We start from the raw sequence: 18,329 nt of genomic DNA, 5'->3' as shown, positions 1-18,329 counted from the left end.
ATTAACTCGCAAACAATAATTATAAATCATCCACATTTCTGCTCAACTCAGGTCTCCTCCTTCTCTGAAATCCATAGCCCGTTAACTGCACCAATACATACTTTTTCATTTACATTCATATCTCCAACATGCTACCAGCTCACACAAGGGACATCCAAGGAACAAGAATTGCCTGGGCAATGGGAATCTCCACCTCATACCCTATAAACTCCATTCTCACAGAATTCTCTCTTTTCAGTGTTTTCAGCTCATACACATCACCTACATTCCAAATATTTTGAGAATAAACCTATAAACCCTTCTCAACTATCCTAATTTTTAGAGGATCAATCTACAGGGGGAACAAAATTTCTTTCATAACAATCAAACCAACATCCCTTTTTTCTCTTTTTCACTTTCTATACTCGCTTTCAATTCCCTCATCCTCGCTACATCATCCAAAGTGAATTATTATTTGATTGGTCTTCTATTTGTACATGTCTCTACCAATGTCTAACGATATTTTACTCTCTGGGACAATACATATTCACCTCTATGGATTATCATTTCGTCAAGTCACACACACTACTAGATCACCGTATCACTAACTGTCCAAACTCAAATCTTGTAGGCAGGACGTACATGGGCAACACTAGGTCACAAACCATTCACCATCAAACTCAGCAATTCGAATTCACCTTATCACACCTCTTCACTCCCACACCTCATTCCTAACTTTTTTACATTTTCTCTGGGGATCTGTTTTATTTCCTCATCTAAACATTAACCTCTACACTGACAAAACCTTTTTTTTTCTTCTCTGCACCATTCTTCAACCTCGTATTATACCACCTTTACAAAATTTAACATCAACTTCATCATACTCAGGTTTGTAACTCTACTTCAAACCATACACCATCGGTTACTCCATTCTTTCGAAAACCAGAACATCACTACTTCCTTACTTTCATCATTTATAGTTACCATATTACTCCAATTTCACAAACCTCCACATCACGCACATACCAACAACGTCATACACACTCTCTCACACGTTACATGTCTCCACTATATCATTTCCTCTCGTATTCGAAATATTAAGGGACTGTACTTCCTACACCTTTCTACCTCCATAACACATCTCAAAGGGTAAATACTTTTACACTAAGCCACAACAAACAAAATAACCAGACACAATATAAACCTTCTTTACAATCTTATCAATAACCAAGAGTCACTCAAGTGTCTCTTTAATTACTAGTCTTCACTGTATTTCACTTCACAATAGCTAATAACCGCTCCACAAGTGGACTCTTTATAACTTCTATAAATTTTAATACTAACACAATCACACTCCACAAAACGACTCTCCATTACCAACATCAAGTTTCACCTTCATCATCTACATTTTTAACATTTCCTGTTCTCAACATCAGTACAACACATTTGCCAAATAGGGGTACCAATAAAACTTCTTATCCTGTCACACATAAATAATTCCTCCCTATCATTATTCTCCACCACACATGACTGAAATAATTAATTCTATAGCATGGGAATGGGCCACGTGCTCACACACACACGCCTCCATCCTAAATTTCACCTCACATCAGGTATCAACATCATTTCGACACACGTCGTAAATTAACATAATTTCTATAATGTTGGATTTATGTGGGAGCTTTTCATTCCAAACAACAATCGGCATGTATACGTCAATGGGAAGGGCCATCAATTACACTTTCTGTACACCTTACATATACTGCAACTTTCACTACAACAACACTTTCCTTTTCTCTCTGCATCTGCAATAGGGTCTTCAAACACCTTCTACTCTCTTCCTAATTTAAACAGTCACGGGTCTTACTCTCATCACCTGACTGAAACAAAACTCCAAAAACTCAATAATGCAACTCTCATGATCAAATTTCATAACAGTTCTCAAACATTACCAACTTGCTAGTCATTGTTTCATACATCTATACACTCCAACCACACCTTTGTTCATTCACCTCTAAGAACTCTTGGGGCTCATTCTCACTTTACTTAAACCTATGCCTTCTTCCAATCTCTCTTTTAAACATTGTACCCACATTGCCTTTATCAACACATCATCACTCACTCTACTCTTCGATATACTACCTTCAGTCAGACTTCCCTCTTTTCACAGGGCACCTATGATTAACTCGCAAACAATTATTATAAACCATCCACATTTCTGTTCAACTCAGGTCTCCTCCTACTCTGCCATACATAGGGCGTCAACTGCACCTATACCTACTTTTTCATTTACATTCATATCTCCAACATGCTACCAGCTCACACAAGGGACATGCAAGGAAAAGAATTGCCTGGGCAATGGGAATCTCCACCTCATACCCTATAAACTCCATTCTCACAAAATACTCACTTTTCAGTGTTTTCAGCTCATACACATGAACTACATTCCAAATATTTTGAGAATAAACCTATAAACCCTTATCAACTATCCTAATTTTTAGGGGATCAATCTACAGGGGGAACAAAATTTCTTTCATAACAATCAAACCAACATACTTTTTTCTCTTTTTCACTTTCTGTACTCGCTTTCAATTCCCTCATCCTCGCTACCTAATCCAAAGTGAATTATTATTTGATTGGTCTTCTATTTGTACATGTCTCTACCAATTTCTAACGATATTTTACTCTCTGGGACAATACATATTCACCTCTATGGATTATCATTTCGTCAAGTCACACACACTACTAGATCACCGTATCACTAACTGTCCAAACTCAAATCTTGTAGGCAGGACGTACAGGGGCAACATTAGTTCACAAACCATTCACCATCAAACTCAGCAATTCGACTTCACTTCATCACACCTCTTCACTACCACACCTCATTCCTAACTTTTTTACATTTTCTCTGGGGATCTGTTTTATTTCCTCATCTAAACATTAACCTCTACACTGACACAACCTTTCTTTTTCTTCTCTGCAGCATTCTTCTACCTCGTATTACACCACCTTTACCAAATTTAACATCAACTTCACCATACTCATGTTTGTAACTCTACTTCAAACCATACACCATCGGTTACTCCACTCTTTCGAAAACCAGAACATCACTACTTCATTACTTTCATCATTTGTAATTACCACATTACTCCAATTTCATAAACCTCCACATCACGCACATACCAACTACTGCATACACACTCTCTCACACGTTACATGTCTCCACTATATCATTTCCTCTCGTATTCGAAATATTAAGGGACTGTACTTCCTACACCTTTCTTCCTCCATAACACATCTCAAAGGGTAAATACCTTTACACTAAGCCACAACAAACAAAATAACCAGACACAATATAAACCTTCTTTACAATCTTATCAATAACCAAGGGTCGCTCAAGTGTTTCTTTAACTACTAGTCTTCACTGTATTTCACTTCACAATATCTAATAACCGCTCCACAAGTGGACTCTTTATATCTTCTATAAATTTTAATACTAACACAATCACACTCCACAAAGCGACTCTCAATTACCAACATCAAGTTTCACCTTCATCATCTACATTTTTAACATTTCCTGTTCTCAACATCAGTACAACTCATTTGCCAAATAGGGGTACCAATAAAACTTCTTATCCCATCACACATAAATAAATCCTCACTATCATTATTCTCCACCACATATAAATGAAATTATTAATTCTATAGCTTGGGAAAGGGCCAGTCCTCACACACACACGCCTCCATCCTAAATTTCACCTCACATCAGGTATCAACATCATTTCGACACACGTCGTAAATTAACATAATTTCTATAATGTTGGATTTATGTGGGAGCTTTTCATTCCAAACAACAATCAGCATGTATACGTCAATGGGAAGGGCCATCAATTACACTTTCTGTACACCTTACATATACTGCAACTTTCACTACAACAACACTTTCCTTTTCTCTCTGCATCTGCAATAGTGTCTGCAAACACCTTCTACTCTCTTCCTAATTTAAACAGTCACGGGTCTTACTCTCATCACCTGGATCATACAAAACTCCAAAAACTCAATATTGCAACTCTCATGATCAAATTTCATAACAGGTCTCAAACATTACCAACTTGCTAGTCGTTGTTTCTTACATCTATACACTACAACCACACCTATGTTCATTCACCTCTAAGAACTTTTGGGGCTCACTCTCACTTTGCTTAAACCTATGCCTTCTTCCAATCTCTCTTTTAAACATTGTACCCACATTGCCTTTATCAACACATCATCACTCACTCTACTCTTGGATATACTACCTTCAGTCCGACTTCCCTCTTTTCACAGGGCACCTACGATTAACTCGCAAACAATTATTATAAGTCATCCACATTTCTGCTCAACTCAGGTCTCCTCCTACTCTGCCATACATAGAGTGTCAACTGCACCAATACCCACTTTTTCATTTACATTCATATCTCCAACATGCTACCAGCTCACACAAGGGACATCCAAGGAAAGGAATTGCCTGGGCAATGGGAATCTCCACCTCATACCCTATAAACTCCATTCTCACAAAATACTCTCTTTTCAGTGCTTTCAGCTCTTACACATCACCTACATTCCAAATATTTTGAGAATAAACCTATAAACCCTTATCAACAACCTAATTTTTAGGGGATCAATCTACAGGGGGAACTAAATTTCTTTCATAACAATCAAACCAACATCCCTTTTTTCTCTTTTTCACTTTCTATACTCGCATTCAATTCCCTCATCCTCGCTACCTCATCCAAAGTGAATTATTATTTGATTGGTCTTCTATTTGTACATGTCTCTACCAATTTCTAACGATATTTTACTCTCTGGGACAATACATATTCACCTCTATGGATTATCATTTCGTCAAGTCACACACACTACTAGATCACCGTATCACTAACTGTCCAAACTCAAATCTTGTAGGCAGGACGTACAGGGGCAACATTAGTTCACAAACCATTCACCATCAAACTCAGCAATTCGACTTCTCTTCATCACACCTCTTCACTACCACAACTCATTCCTAACTTTTTTACATTTTCTCTGGGGATCTGTTTTATTTCCTCATCTAAACATTAACCTCTACACTGACACAACCTTTTTTTTTTCTTCTCTGCACCATTCTTCAACCTCGTATTACACCACCTTTACAAAATTTAACATCAACTTCACCATACTCATGTTTGTAACTCTACTTCAAACCATACACCATCGGTTACTCCATTTTTTCGAAAACCAGAACATCACTACTTCATTACTTTCATCATTTATAATTACCACATTACTCCAATTTCATAAACCTCCACATCACGCACATACCAACTACTTCATACACACTCTCTCACACGTTACATGTCTCCACTATATCATTTCCTCTCGTTTTCGAAATACTAAGGGACTGTACTTCCTACACCTCTCTTCCTCCACAACACATCTCAAAGGGTAAATACTTTTACACTAAGCCACAACAAACAAAATAACCAAACACAATATAAACCTTCTTTACAATCTTATCAAGAACCAAGGGTCGCTCAAGTGTCTCTTTAAATACTAGTCTTCACTGTATTTCACTTCACAATAGCTAATAACCGCTCCACAAGTGGACGCTTTATAACTTCTATAAATTTTAATACTAACACAATCACACTCCACAAAGCGACTCTCCATTACCAACATCAAGTTTCACCTTCATCATCTGCATTTTTAACATTTCCTGTTCTCAACATCAGTACAACTCATTTTCCAAATAGGGGTACCAATAAAACTTCTTATCCCGTCACACATAAATAATTCCTCACTATCATTATTCTCCACCACATATAACTGAAATAATTAATTCTATAGCTTGGGAAAGGGCCAGTCCTCACACACACATGCCTCTATCCTAAACTTCACCTCACATCAGGTATCTACATCATTTCGACACACATCGTAAATTAACATAATGTCTATAATGTTGGATTTACGTGGGAGCTTCTCGTTCCAAACAACAATCAGCATGTATACCTCAATGGGAAGGGCCATCAATTACACTTTCTGTACACCTTACATATACTGCTACCTTCACTACAACAACACTTTCCTTTTCTCTCTGAATCTGCAATAGGGTCTTCAAACACCTTCTACTCTCTTCCTAATATAAACAGTCACGGGTCTTACTCTCATCACCTGGCTCATACAAAACTCCAAAAACTCAATAATGCAACTCTCATGATCAAATTTCATAACAGGTCTCAAACATTACCAACTTTCTAGTCATTGTTTCTTACATCTATACACTCCAACCACACCTTTGTTCATTCACCTCTAAGAACTCTTGGGGCTCATTCTCACTTTATCTTAAACCTATGCCTTCTTCCAATCTCTCTTTTAAACATTGTACCCACATTGCCTTTATCAACACATCATCACTCACTCTACTCATCGATATACTACCTTCAGTCAGACTTCCCTCTTTTCACAGGGCACCTACGATTAACTCGCAAACAATTATTATAAATCATCCACATTTCTGCTCAACTCAGGTCTCCTCTTACTCAGCCATACAATGGGTGTCAACTGCACCAATACCTACTTTTTCATTCACATTCATATCTCCAACATGCTACCAGCTCACACAAGGGACATTCAAGGAATAAGAATTGCCTGGGCAATGGGAATCTCCACCTCATACCCTATAAACTCCACTCTCACAAAATACTCTCTTTTCAGTGTTTTCAGCTCATACACATCACCTACATTCCAAATATTTTGAGAATAAACCTATAAACCCATATCAACTATCCTAATTTTTAGGGGATCAATCTACAGGGGGAACAAAGTTTCTTTCATAACAATCAAACCAACATCCATTTTTTCTCTTTTTAACTTTCTATACTCGCTTTCAATTCCCTCAGCCTCGCTACCTCATCCAAAGTGAATTAATATTTGATTGGTCTTCTATTTGTACATGTCTCTACCAATTTCTAACGATATTTTACTCTCTGGGACAATACATATTCCCTCTATGGATTATCATTTCGTCAAGTCACACACACTACTAGATCACCGTATCACTAACTGTCCAAACTCAAATCTTGTAGGCAGGACGTACAGGGGCAACATTAGTTCACAAACCATTCACCACCAAACTCAGCAATTCGACATCACTTCATCACACCTCTTCACTACCACACCTCATTCCTAACTTTTTTACATTTTCTCTGGGGATCTGTTTTATTTCCTCATCTAAACATTAACCTCTACACTGACACAAACTTTTTTTTCTTCTCTGCACCATTCTTCAACCTCGTATTATACCACCTTTACAAAATTTAACATCAACTTCACCATACTCAGGTTTTTAACTCTACTTCAAACCATACACCATCGGTTACTCCATTCTTTCGAAAACCATAACATCACTACTTCATTACTTTCATCATTTATAATTACCACATTACTCCAATTTCATAAACCTCCACATCACGCACATACCAACTACTTCATACACACTCTCCCACACGTTACATGTCTCCACTATATCATTACCTCTCGTTTTCGAAATACTAAGGGACTGTACTTCCTACACCTTTCCTCCTCCATAACACATCTCAAAGGGTAAATACTTTTACACTAAGCCACAACAAATGACTTAACCAGACACAATATAAACCTTCTTTACAATCTTATCAATAACTAAGGGTCGCTCAAGTGTCTCTTTATTTACTACTCTTCACTGTATCTCACTTCACAATAGCTAATAACCGTTCCACAAGTGGACTCTTTATAACTTCTATAAATTTTAATACTAACACAATCACACTCCACAAAGCGACTCCCCATTACCAACATCAAGTTTCACCTTTATCATCTACATTTTTAACACTTCCTCTTCTCAACATCAGTACAACTCATTTGCCAAATAGGGGTACCAATAAAACTTCTTATCCCGTCACACATAAATAATTCCGCACTATCATTATTCTCCACCACACATAACCGAAACAATTAATTCTATAGCTTGGGAAAGGGCCACGTCCTCACACACACATGCCTCTATCCTAAATTTCACCTCACATCAGGTATCTACATCATTTCGACACACATCGTAAATTAACATAATTTCTATAATGTTCGATTTAAGTGGGAGCTTCTCGTTCCAAACGACAATCAGCATGTATACCTCAATGGGAAGGGCCACCAATTACACTACACTATCTGTACACCTTACATATACTGCAACTTAACTACAACAACACTTTCCTTTTCTCTCTGCATCTGCAATAGGGTCTTCAAACCTTCTACTCTCCTCCTAATTTAAACAGTCACGGGTCTTACTCTCATCACCTGGCTCATACAAAACTCCAAAAACTCAATAATGCAACTCTCATGATCAAATTTCATAAGAGTTCTCAAACATTACTAACTTTCTAGTCATTGTTTCTTACATCTATACACTCCAACCACACCTTTGTTCATTCACCTCTAAGAACTCTTGGGGCTCATTCTCACTTTACTGAAACCTATGCCTTCTTCCAATCTCTCTTTTAAACATTGTACCCACATTGCCTTTATCAACACATCATCACTCACTCTACTTTTGGATATACTACCTTCAATCAGACTTCCCTCTTTTCACAGGGCACCTACGATTAACTCGCAAACAATTATTATAAATCATCCATATTTCTGCTCAACTCAGGTCTCCTTCCACTCTGCCATACATTGGGTGTCAACTGCACCAATACCTACTTTTTCATTCACATTCATATCTCCAACATGGTACCAGATCACACAAGGGACATCCAAGGAATAAGAATTGCCTGGGCAATGGGAAACTACACCTCATACCCTATAAACTCTATTCTCACAAAATACTCTCTTTTCAGTGTTTTCAGCTCATACACATCACCTACATTCCAAATATTTTGAGACTAAACCTATAAACCCTTATCAACTATCCTAATTTTAGGGGATCAATCTACAGGGGGAACAAAATTTCTTTCATACCAATCAAACCAACATCCATTTTTTCTCTTTTTTACTTTCTATACTCGCTTTCAATTCCCTCATCCTCGCTACCTCATCCAAAGTGAATTATTATTTGATTGGTCGTATATTTGTACATGTCTCTACCAATTTCTAATGATATTTTACTCTCTGGGACAATACATATTCACCTCTATGGATTATCATTTCGTCAAGTCACACACACTACTAGATCACCTTATCACTAACTGTCCAAACTCAAATCTTGTAGGCAGGACGTACAGGGGCAACATTAGTTCACAAACCATTCACCACCAAACTCAGCAATTCGACTTCACTTCATCACACCTCTTCACTACCACACCTCATTCCTAACTTTTTTACATTTTCTCTGGGGATCTGTTTTATTTCCTCATCTAAACATTAACCTCTACACTGACACAACCTTTTTTTTTCTTCTCTGCACCATTCTCCAACCTCGAATTATAATACCTTTACAAAATTAACATCAACTTCACCACACTCAAGTTTTTAACTCTACTTCAAATCATACACCATCGGTTACTCCATTCTTTTGAAAACCAGAACATCACTACTTCATTACTTTCATCATTTATAATTACCACATTACTCCAATTTCATAAACCTCCACATCACGCACATACCAACTACTTCATACACACTCTCTCACACGTTACATGTCTCCACTATATCATTTCCTCTCGTATTCGAAATATTAACGGACTGTACTTCCTACACCTTTCTACCTCCATAACACATCTCAATGGGTAACAACTTTTACACTAAGCCACAACAAACAAAATATCCAGACACATTATAAACCTTCTTTACAATCTTATCAATAACCAAGGGTCGCTCAAGTGTCTCTTTAACTACTAGTCTTCACTGTATTTCACTTCACAATAGCTAATAACCGCTCCACAAGTGGACTCTTTATAACTTCTATAAATTTTAATACTAACACAATCACACGCCACAAAGCGACTCTCAATTACCAACATAAAGTTTCACCTTCATCATCTACATTTTTAACATTTCCTGTTCTCAACATCAGTACAACTCATTTGCCAAATAGGGTTTCCAATAAAACTTCTTATCCCGTCACACATAAACAATTCCTCACTATCATTATTCACCACCACATATCACTGAAATAATTAATTCTATAGCTTGGCAACGGCCACGTCCTCACACACACATGCCTCTATCCTAAATTTCACCTCACATCAGGTATCTACATCATTTCGACACACATCGTAAATTAACATAATTTCTATAATGTTGGATTTACGTGGGAGCTTCTCGTTCCAAACAACAATCAGCATGTATACCTCAATGGGAAGGGCCATCAATTACACTTTCTGTACACCTTACATATACTGCAACTTTCACTACAACAACACTTTCCTTTTCTCTCTGCATCTGCAATAGGGTCTTCAAACACCTTCTACTCTCTTCCTAATGTAAACAGTCACGGGTCTTACTCTCATCACCTGGCTCATACAAAACTCCAAAAAATCAATAATGCAACTCTCATGATCAAATTTCATAACAGGTCTCAAACATTACCAACTTTCTAGTCATTGTTTCTCACATCTATACACTCCAACCACACCTTTGTTCATTCACCTCTAAGTACTCTTGGGGCTCATTCTCACTTTACTTAAACCTATGCCTTCTTCCAATCTCTCTTTTAACACTGTACCCACATTGCCTTTATCAACACATCATCACTCACTCTACTCTTCGATATACTACCTTCAGTCAGACTTCCCTCTTTTCACAGGGCACCTACGATTAACTCGCAAACAATTATTATAAATCATCCACATTTCTGCTCAACTCAGGTCTCCTCCTACTCTGCCATACATTGGGTGTCAACTGCACCAATACCTACTTTCTCATTCACATTCATATCTCCAACATGGTACCAGATCACACAAGGGACATCCAAGGAATAAGAATTGCCTGGGCAATGGGAATCTCCACCTCATACCCTATAAGCTCCATTCTCACAAAATACTCTCTTTTCAGTGTTTTCAGCTCATACACATCACCTACATTCCAAATATTTTGAGGATAAACTTATAAACCCTTATCAACTATCCTAATTTTTAGGGGATCAATCTACAGGGGGAACAAAATATCTTTCATAACAATCAAACCAACATCCCTTTTTTCTCTTTTTTACTTTCTATACTCGCTTTCAATTCCCTCATCCTCGCTACCTCATCCAAAGTGAATTATTATTTGATTGGTCTTCTATTTGTACATGTCTCTACCAATTTCTAACGATATTTTACTCTCTGGGACAATACATATTCACCTCCATGGATTATCATTTCGTCAAGTCACACACACTACTAGATCACCGTATCACTAACTGTCCAAACTCAAATCTTGTAGGCAGGACGTACAGGGGCAACATTAGTTCACAAACCATTCACCACCAAACTCAGCAATTCGACTTCACTTCATCACACCTCTTCACTACCACACCTCATTCCTAACTTTTTTACATTTTCTCTGGGGATCTGTTTTAGTTCCTCATCTAAACATTAACCTCTACACTGACACAAACTTTTTTTTCTTCTCTGCACCATTCTTCAACCTCGTATTATACCACCTTTACAAAATTTACCATCAACTTCACCATACTCAGGTTTTTAACTCTACTTCAAACCAACAACCATCGGTTACTCCATTCTTTCGAAAACCATAACATCACTACTTCATTACTTTCATCATTTATAATTACCACATTACTCCAATTTCATAAACCTCCACATCACGCACATACCAACTACTTCATACACACTCTCCCACCCGTTACATGTCTCCACTATATCATTTCCTCACGTTTTCGAAATACTAAGGGACTGTACTTCCTACACCTTTCTTCCTCCATAACACATCTCAAAGGGTAAATACTTTTACACTAAGCCACAACAAATGACTTAACCAGACACAATATAAACCTTCTTTACAATCTTATCAATAACCAAGGGTCGCTCAAGTGTCTCTTTATTTACTATTCTTCACTGTATCTCACTTCACAATAGCTAATAACCGTTCCACAAGTGGACTCTTTATAACTTCAATAAATTTTAATACTAACACAATCACACTCCACAAAGCGACTCCCCATTACCAGCATCAAGTTTCACCTTCATCATCTACATTTTTAACACTTCCTCTTCTCAACATCAGTACAACTCATTTGCCATATAGGGGTACCAATAAAACTTCTTATCCCGTCACACATAAATAATTCCCCACTATCATTATTCTCCACCACACATAACTGAAATAACTAATTCTATAGCTTGGGACAGGGCCACGTCCTCACACACACACGCCTCCATCCTATATTTCACCTCACATCAGGTATCTACATCATTTCGACACACATCGTAAATTAACATTATTTCTATAATGTTCGATTTACGTGGGAGCTTCTCGCTCCAAACAACAATCAGCATCTATACCTCAATGGGAAGGGCCATCAATTACACTATCTGTACACCTTACGTATACTGCAACTTACCTACAACAACACTTTCCTTTTCTCTCTGCATCTGCAATAGGGTCTTCAAACACCTTCTACTCTCTTCCTAATTTAAACAATCACGGGTTTTACTCTCATCACCTGGCTCATACAATACTCCAAAAACTCAATAATGTAACTCTCATGATCACATTTCATAACAGGTCTCAAACATTACCAACTTGCTAGTCACTGTTTCTTACATCTATACACTCCAACCACACCTTTGTTCATTCACCTCCAAGAACTCTTGGGACTAATTCTCACTTTACATAAACCTATGCCTTCTTCCAATCTCTCTTTTAAACATTGTACCCACATTGCCTTTATCAACACATCATCACTCACTCTACTCTTGGATATACTACCTTCAGTCAGACTTCCCTCTTTTCACAGGGCACCAACGATTAACTCGCAAACAATTATTATAAATCATCCACATTTCTGCTCAACTCAGGTCTCCTCCTACTCTGCCATACATAGTGTGTCAACTGCACCAATACCTCCTTTTTCATTTACATTCATATTTCCAACATGCTACCAGCTCACACAAGGGACATCCATGGATTAAGAATTGCCTGGGCAATGGGAATCTATACCTCATACCCTATAAACTCCATTCTCACAAAATACTCTCTTTTCAGTGTTTTCAGCTCATACACATCACCTATAATCCAAATATTTTGAGAATAAACCAATAAACCCTTATCAACTATCCTAATTTTTAGAGGATCAATCTACAGGGGGAACAAAATTTCTTTCATAAGAATCAAACCAACATCCATTTTGTCTCTTTTCTACTTTCTATACTCGCTTTCAATTCCCTCATCCTCGCTACCTCATCCAAAGTGAATTATTATTTGATTGGTCTTCTATTCGTACAACTCTCTACCAATTTCTACGGATATTTTACTCTGTGGGACAATACATATTCACCTCTATGTATTATCATTGCGTCAAGTCACAGACACTACTAGAGCACCGTATCACTAACTGTCCAAACTCAAATCTTGTAGGTGGGACGGACAGGGGCAACATTAGTTCACAAACCATTCACCACCAAACCCAGCAATTTGACTTCACTACTTCACACCTCATCACTACCACACCTCATTCCTAACTTTTTTACATTTTCTCTGGGGTACTGTTTTATTTCCTCATCCCAACATTAACCTCTACACTGACACAACCTTTTTTTTTCTTCTCTGCACCATTCTTCAACCTCGTATTATACCACCGTTACAAAATTTAGCATCAACTTCACCTTACTCAGGTTTTTAACTCTACTTCAAACCATATACCATCGGTTACTCCATTCTTTCGAAAACAAGAACAATACTACTTCAGTACTTTCATCATTCATACTTACCACATTACTTCAATTTCATAAACCTCCACATCACGCACATACCAACTACTTCATACACACTCTCTCACACGTTACATGTCTCCACTATATCATTTCCTCTCGTATTCGAAATATTAAGGGACTGTACTTCCTACACCTTTCTTCCTCCATAACACATCTCAAAGGGTAAATACTTTTACACTAAGCCACAACAAACAAAATAACCAGACACAATATAAACCTTCTTTACAATCTTATCAATAACCAAGGGTCACTCAAGTGTCTCTTTAATTACTAGTCTCCACTGTATTTCACTTCACAATAGCTAATAACCGCTCCACAAGTGGACTCTTTATAACTTCTATAAAATTTAATACTAACACAATCACACTCCACAAAGCGACTCTCCATTACCAACATCAAGTTTCACCTTCATCATCTACATTTTTAACATTTCCTGTTCTCAACAGCAGTATAACTCATTCCCAAATAGGGTTACCAATAAAACTTCTTATCCCGTCACACATAAATAAATCCTCACTATCATTATTCTCCACCACATATAAATGAAATAATTAATTCTATAGCTTGGGAAAGGGCCAGTCCTCACACACAAATGCCTCTATCCTAAATTTCACCTCACATCAGGTATCTACATCATTTCGACACACATCGTAAATTAACATAATTTCTATAATGTTGGATTTACGTGGGAGCTTCTCGTTCCAAACGACAATCAGCATGTATACCTCAATGGGAAGGGCCATCAATTACACTTTCTGTACACCTTACATATACTGCAATTTTCACTACAACAACACTTTCCTTTTCTCTCTGCATCTGCAATAGGGTCTTCAAACACCTTCTACTCTCTTCCTAATGTAAACAGTCACGGGTCTTACTCTCATCACCTGGCTCAAACAAAACTCCAAAAACTCAATAATGCAACTCTCATGATCAAATTTCATAACAGGTCTCAAACATTACCAACTTGCTAGTCATTGTTTCTTACATCTATACACTCCAACCACACCTTTGTTCATTCACCTTTAAGAACTCTTGGGGCTCATTCTCACTTTACTGAAACCTATGCCTTCTTCCAATCTCTCTTTTAAACATTGTACCCACATTGCCTTTATCAACACATCATCACTCACTCTACTCATCGATATACTACCTTCAGTCAGACTTCCCTCTTTTCACAGGGCACCTACGATTAACTCGCAAACAATTATTATAAGTCATCCACATTTCTGCTCAACTCAGGTCTCCTCCTACTCTGCCATACATAGAGTGTCAACTGCACCTATACCTACTTTTTCATTTACATTCATATCTCCAACATGCTACCAGCTCACACAAGGGACAGCCAAGGAAAGGAATTGCCTGGGCAATGGGAATCTCCACCTCATACCCTATAAACTCCACTCTCACAAAATACTCTCTTTTCAGTGTTTTCAGCTCATACACATCACCTACATTCCAAATATTTTGAGAATAAACCTATAAACCCTTATCAACTATCCTAATTTTAAGGGATCAATCTACAGGGGGAACAAAATTTCTTGCATAACAATCAAACCAACATCAATTATTTCTCTATTTTACTTTCTATACTCGCTTTCAATTCCCTCATTCTCGCTACCTCGTCCAAAGTGAATTAATATTTGATTGGTCTTCTATTCGTACATCTCTCTACCAATTTCTAAGGATATTTTACTCTCTGGGACAATACATATTCCCTCTATGGATTATCATTTCGTCAAGTCACACACACTACTAGATCACCGTATCACTAACTGTCCAAACTCAAATCTTGTAGGCAGGACGTACAAAGGCAACATTAGTTCACAAACCATTCACCACCAAACTCAGCAATTCGACTTCACTTCATCACACCTCTTCACTGCCACATCTCATTCCTAATTTTTTTACATTTTCTCTGGGGATCTGTTTTATTTCCTCATCTAAACATTAACCTCTACACTGACACAACATTTTTTTTTTTCTTCTCTGCACCATTCTTCAACCTCGTATTCCACCTTTACAAAATTTAGCATCAACTTCACCTTACTCAGGTTTTTAGCTCTACTTCAAACCATATACCATCGGTTACTCCATTCTTTCGAAAACAAGAACAATACTACTTCAGTACTTTCATCATTCATAATTACCACATTACTTCAATTTCATAAACCTCCACATCACGCACATACCAACTACTTCATACACACTCTCTCACACGTTACATGTCTCCACTATATCATTTCCTCTCGTATTCGAAATATTAAGGGACTGTACTTCCTACACCTTTCTACCTCCATAACACACCTCAAAGGGTAAATACTTTTACACTAAGCCACAACAAACGAAATAACCAGACACAATATAAACCTTCTTTACATTCTTATCAATAACCAAGGGTCGCTCAAGTGTCTCTTTATTTACTAGTCTTCACTGTATTTCACTTCACAATAGCTAATAACCGCTCCACAAGTGGACTCTTTATAACTTCTATAAATTTTAATACTAACACAATCACACTCCACAAAGCGACTCTCCGTTACCAACATTAAGTTTCACCTTCATCATCTACATTTTTAACATTTCCTGTTCTCAACATGAGTACAACTCATTTGCCAAATAGGGGTACCAATAAAACTTGTTATCCCGTCACACATAAATAATTCCTCACTATCACTATTCACCATCACACATAACTGAAATAATTAATTCTATAGCTTGGGAAAGGGACACGTCCTCACACACACACGCCTCCAGCCTAAATTTCACCTCACATCAGGTATCTACATCATTTCGACACACATCGTAAATTAACATAATTTCTATAATGTTGGATTTACGTGGGAGCTTCTCGTTCCAGACAACAATCAGCATGTATACCTCAATGGGAAGGGCCATCAATTACACTTTCTGTACACCTTATATATACTGCAACTTTCACTACAACAACACTATCCTTTTCTCTCTGCATCTGCAACAGGGTCTTCAAACACCTTCTACTCTCTTCCTACTTTAAACTCTCATCACCTGGCTCATACAAATCTCCCAAAACTCAATAATGCAACTCTCATGATCAAATTTCATAACAGGTCTCAAACATTAGCAACTTGCTAGTCACTGTTTCTTACATCTATACACTCCAACCACACCTTTGGTCATTCACCTCTAAGAACTCTTGGCACTCATTCTCACTTTACTTAAACCTATGCCTTCTTCCGATCTCTCTTTTAAACATTGTACCCACATTGCCTTTATCAACACATCATCACTCACTCTACTCTTGGATATACTACCTTCAGTCAGACTTCCCTCTTTTCACAGGGCACCTACGATTAACTCGCAAACAATTATTATACATCATCCACATTTCTGCTCAACTCAGGTCTCCTCCTACTCTGCCATACATAGCGTGTCAACTGCACCAATACCTACTTATTCATTTACATTCATATCTCCTACATGCTACCAGCTCACACAAGGGACATCCAAGGATTAAGAATTGCCTGGGCAATGGGAACCTCCACCTCATACCCTATAAACTCCATTCTCACAAAATACTCACTTTTCAGTGTTTTCAGCTCATACACATCACCTACATTCCAAATCTTTTGAGAATAAACCTATAAGCCCCTATCAACTATCCTAACTTTTAGGGGATCAATCTACAGGGGGAACAAAATTTCTTTCATAACTATCAAACCAACATCCATTTTTTCACTTTTTTACTTTCTATACTCGCTTTCAATTCCCTCATCCTCGCTACCTCATCCAAAGTGAATTATTATTCGATTGGTCTTCTATTCGTACACATCTCTACCAATTTCTAAGGATATTTACTCTCTGGGACAATACATATTCACCTCTCTGGATTATCATTTCGTCAAGTCACACACACTACTAGATCACCATATCACTAAATGTCCAAACTCAAATCTTGTAGGCAGGACGTACAGGGGCAACATTAGTTCACAAACCATTCACCGCCAAACTCAGCAATTCGGCTTCACTTCATCACACCTCTTCACTACCACACCTCATTCCTAACTTTTTTACATTTTCTCTGGGGTACTGTTTTATTTCCTCATCTAAACATTAACCTCTACACTGACACAACCTTTTTTTTTCTTCTCTGCACCATACTTCAACCTCAGATTATACCACCTTTACAAAATTTAACATCAACTTCACCTTACTCAGGTTTTTAACTCTACTTCAAACCGTACACCATCGATTACTACATTCTTTCGAAAACCAGAACATTACTACTTCATTACCTTCATCGTTTCTAATTACCACATTACTCCAACTTCATAAACCTCCACATAACGCATATACCAACTACTTCATACACACTCTCTCATACACACTCTCTCAACTTCATAAACCTCCACATAACGCATATACCAACTACTTCATACA

Source organism: Schistocerca piceifrons, chromosome 1, assembly GCF_021461385.2.
Source record: "Schistocerca piceifrons isolate TAMUIC-IGC-003096 chromosome 1, iqSchPice1.1, whole genome shotgun sequence".
Classification (NCBI taxonomy): Eukaryota; Metazoa; Arthropoda; class Insecta; order Orthoptera; family Acrididae; genus Schistocerca; species Schistocerca piceifrons.
The sequence above is the reverse complement of the archived record's forward strand: the minus strand, read 5'-3'. Positions refer to the sequence as shown.